Genomic DNA, 4,710 nt, shown 5'->3' on the forward strand with positions numbered 1-4,710 from the left:
CCCAAAAGAGTCCTCACTGTGGTCTCTGCCCTCTTTTCTCTAGCCATGGCATTCTTCCTCTCTCGCTCTCCACTCTCCACTCTTGCTAAAGCTTCATTGAGTCTGGCCTTAAGAGCAGTAGGAGAAGCAGGCAAGACATAGCTATGATCCTAGTAGAAAGAGGGATGAACATGGTTTGAGTGATGTTTCACTTCACACACATCACTTTGACACAACTAGAGTATGGCCCACATTCTTTCTTATAGTCATCACCTGTCAAAGCCACTGCCAGCATCATGCGTGTGTGTGTGTGTGTGTGTGTGTGAGCCAGGAATGCATGTTCAACATGTCTTCAATTGTGTGTGTATGTGTTTATTTGTGAGTGTGTTTAATATGAGTGGCAGCAAACAAGAGAGATTTTACTTTGTCTAGGACCATTATGATATGATGTTGAAAATAGAAATACTCACATCATTAGGCTGAGGTTGTGAGTGTGAAGCTTCTGGGTCGTCCTGAGGGGCCACAGACAGGCTCTCTTCAGCTTTTCTGGAAGTAGACGTAGTCCTGCCCTTTTCTGGCCACACACACACACACACACACACACACACACACACACACACACACACACACACACACACACACACACACACACACACACACACACACACACACACACACACACACACACACACACACACACACACACCACACACACACACACACACACACACACACCACACACACACACACACACACACACACACACACACACACACACACACACACACACACACACACACACACACACACACACACACACACACACACACACACACAGTTTGGAGGTGAACCGGGAAGCTGAAGATGGAGGGAATAACACCATCTCTGAGTCGGACAATCTGTCCTGTCCTGTCAAACTCGTCCTGCTTAAAATGCTCACTGCAAATCACGGATGACTCGCTTGCAGTGAACCCTTCCCTCCTCAAAGCAACTTCCCACTTCGTTCTCATATCTTTGTCTTTAGGAAACCTTCAAAATAAAAACGGGAGATTTGAGAGTCAACACAAAAACATTTTAAGAAGGAGGTCAAGTTTATTTTCTTCCTTCTTCTTCCTAGATAGATTAGATTAGATTTTACTGTATTCATCCCACAACGGGGACATTCACTTGTTACAGCAGCGATTTATAAAGTCTCAGTTGGCCATGAACATAATGTTTGCTGGCTACGATTTCGCTGGCGGACATCAATACAGTACAATAATATTCTATTTACAAAATACAACCAATTATAATGTTGAATCTTACTTGTGAAAAGTAATCCCCCGACCCCTGTTCGCAATCGTCCGCCGATTTGCACAGCAATATGCTGCACAGTGCTCTGGCATCTTGAAACCTCTGCTGTCTATGGGTAGAATGTCTGTAGGATGACCGGTCCAAGATGGCGGCCGTATTTCTTGCGCCCCAGCAGCCAATGCGGCGTCTACTCTTTATATGTCTATGGTCATATCCGTCTACTCACCTCCCTCTGCTCCCAGCGCTCTGCTGCCACACACCGGCCGTCTGCGGAACTGCAGCCGGAGGAACTCGGTACAGCTTGTTATATGTGTGTACACTTGTGCACATAAATAATGTTTCTAATTATTTACAATTAAAAAATATATATATTCTGCGTTACTTTAGCCAACACTTTTATAAGGCCACTAGATTAGATAATTACGAAATGTGTAGATAGAATATATATCTTTCAGGTTGTTATTTTGTCATTGTTTAATGTTTTATTTACCTTTTAGTATTTGTATATAGTATCTGAACTTTGGAGAGGAGTTGGGAGACACACCACACATCAAATCACATCTACAGATAGGTTCTCTGCTTCATACAAGCAGGATTTCAACGTCATGTACATCATTGACACCTGCCGTGGATGCTTGGAGCCTTACAAAAACTGCAAACCAGGTAGACTTCTTATTCTGGATAATAATGTGTATGTGTCATTACATATTTAGTGTGTTGTGGTCCTAGTGTGATTCAATTACAATATTTTCTTTTTCTATTCATAGGATATGTTGGGAAAGGTAAAAGAGGAGAATTGCAGGGCATCGACTCCGATGACCAACATCCAGGCTATTGCAGTCCCTTCTGCAACCAGATATCATAGGTACAGATTAACTCACACAAACAAATGTCAGAATAAACTAAATTGTCACTGCAATTAATGAAGATCATCATTTGATATGTTATCTTCAAGTTTGGTTTCCCGGATGCTGCCCGTCGTGGACTTCGGGTCGTGGCTGAACCTGTCTCTGCAGTCCTGCCTTGGGTCTCGTCATGCTGCTTCCCTGATGGCTTCCTCATATATTCTGAACACTCTGTGCTGTTATATTTGCTGTAAAGTGTCTCTACTGTAGGCTATTTTATTATTTTTACAGCACTTTGGCTCGACCAAAAATCTTTTATAAATGTGTTATATAAATAAAACTTGATTTGATTGATTTGATTTGAAAGGGTGTGCGCCAAGGTTCCATACTAGGACCAATAATTTCACCATATATGTAAATAATCTCTAATAATTTATCAAATGCTGCTTTCCATTTTTATGCAGATGATGTAATTTATTGTTCATCCTCTTCTATAGAGCAACGTCTTGATTTCCTCCAGTCTGCCTTTGATGTTATTCCATCCCATTTATCTCAACTCAGTATTAAATGCAGACAAATCCAAACTCATGATATTCTCAAATGGCAAAAAGTTAACTTCTTTTCTCCCCAACATTTGTACTGTTCAAGGGACTGACATTTACATTGAAAGGGTCACTACATACACATATCTAGGTTTTATTATTGATCAGAACTTATCTTTCAAATCACACACTGAAAATGTTGTTTTAAAAATTAGGTTTCTCTGTTCAGACAAGGAAACATTTGATCTCTGCAACGTTTTTACCAGTCTTGGATTCAGTATCTGCTTTACATGAATGTCTCTGACCAGTGCCTAAAGAGTTTGGATTGTTAAGCTCCGTGATCGCTTTTCAGGACTGAACCCACAATACAAAACACGGACAGAAAAACAGGAGTTTGTAGCAAAAGGTTTATTTTTGTATCGTGACAGGGGATATTAACTGTGTAATATAGTCCAGGAAAGGGGATTCAAAAACTAGGGAATGGAGATCCTCAGCCGAGGCTCCGGTGAGCTGGGGGATATCGCCAGGCAGATGAGAGGTGGCTTGAGCCTGAGTCTGTACGCTCCCGAGAGCGAGTAGGTTGGAGTAAGAGTTAGTGTTTGTCCTACCAGACAGGAGTGTGGCGAGCAGGGGTTTCAGAGCGAGGGGAGCGAGCAGGCTGGAGCGGGTAGCGTGGAGAGCGGATGAATCCGACGAGGAAGTGGCTGGACGTGGCTAGCGGAGGAGGTGATGATGGGTTTCTGGATAGAGAGACAAACAGGTAAGACAAAAACTGATTCCAGAGTTGTGTCAGGCTAAGCTAGAAAGCAATACGTTTACCAGTGTAATCTTGACGACGAACTGGTGAAGACTGGATGAGGAGACCGGGTTAATAAGCAGGTGTGGATGAGTAGATGATCAGGATGAATGAGAAGCAGCTGCGGAGATGAATTGGCAGGAACCAGAAGTAGGTCAGCCACGCCCAGCCCGGGAGACAAACACAGACAGACAGACAACAAACAAAAAGGGAAGCAGAAGGAATAGAGTACTGCAAATCCTTACAATACCCCCCCCTCAACGGGAGCCTCCTGGCGACCACCAGGCCTGTCAGGATGGGCCCTGTGGAATTCCCTGACCATGACTGGGTCCATGATTCGAGAACGAGGAACCCAACAACGTTCCTCCAAGTTGTAGCCCTCCCAGTCCACCAAGTATTGTAGACCCCTACCCCGGCGTCTAACATCCAGGAGACGCCGCACGGGAGTAGGCTGGATGGTTATCGATGACACGGGGGGGAGGAGGGGGAACGGCCGGAGGGCACAGGTCGCTGGTGAGAGCTGGCTTGATTTGAGAGACATGGAAAGTGGGATGGATTCTCATATTTCTGGGGAGCCTTAAACGGACAGCAGAGGGATTGATGAGTCGCACAATGGGGAAGGGACCAATAAACCGAGGGGACAGTTTCTTGGACTCGGTGAGGAGGGGGATGTTCTTGGAGGACAACCATACCGATTGTCCAAGGGCGTAAGGGGGAGCAACATGTCGACGGCGGTTGGCCGATTGTTGACTCCTGGCGGATGCTTGGAGGAGAGCCAAGCGGGTGTCCCTCCAGATCTTACGGCAACGTTGGACATGTTGCTGGACAGAAGGAACAGCCAACTCCCTCTCCTCTTCGGGGAACAGGGGTGGCTGGTATCCCAGAGAGGCTTCAAAGGGTGAGAGTCCCGTGGCAGATGAGGTGAGGGAATTATGTGAGTACTCCACCCACGGTAGATGGGAGCTCCAGGTCCTCTGATTACTGTTAGCCACACAGCGGAGAGCAGACTCCAGGTCCTGATTTGCCCTCTCAGTTTGGCCGTTGGACTGGGGATGAAAGCCAGATGTTAGACTAACTGAAGCTCCAAGAGACTGACAAAAAGCCTTCCAAACCTGAGATGTGAATTGTGGACCCCGGTCGGAGACAATGTCAGCTGGGATACCGTGTAGACGGAAAACATGCTGTGTTAGATGTTTGGAGGTCTCCAGGGCTGAAGGGAGCTTGGGTAGAGCAACAAAGTGTGCACACTTGGAGA

At 45.6% G+C, this 4,710-nt stretch overlaps 1 long non-coding RNA gene across 1 annotated transcript; it reads left to right on the top strand.

Moving 5' to 3' along the window:
* The first annotated feature begins 1,774 nt into the window (after positions 1 to 1,774).
* Positions 1,775 to 2,417, top strand: LOC117451909 (uncharacterized). Its single transcript, XR_004552738.2, has 3 exons — positions 1,775 to 1,935; positions 2,040 to 2,137; positions 2,228 to 2,417. It is a non-coding gene; the product is annotated as an uncharacterized lncRNA (long non-coding RNA).
* The last annotated feature ends 2,293 nt before the right edge of the window (positions 2,418 to 4,710 follow it).

This window comes from Pseudochaenichthys georgianus, chromosome 9, assembly GCF_902827115.2.
Source record: "Pseudochaenichthys georgianus chromosome 9, fPseGeo1.2, whole genome shotgun sequence".
NCBI classification, from domain to species: Eukaryota; Metazoa; Chordata; class Actinopteri; order Perciformes; family Channichthyidae; genus Pseudochaenichthys; species Pseudochaenichthys georgianus.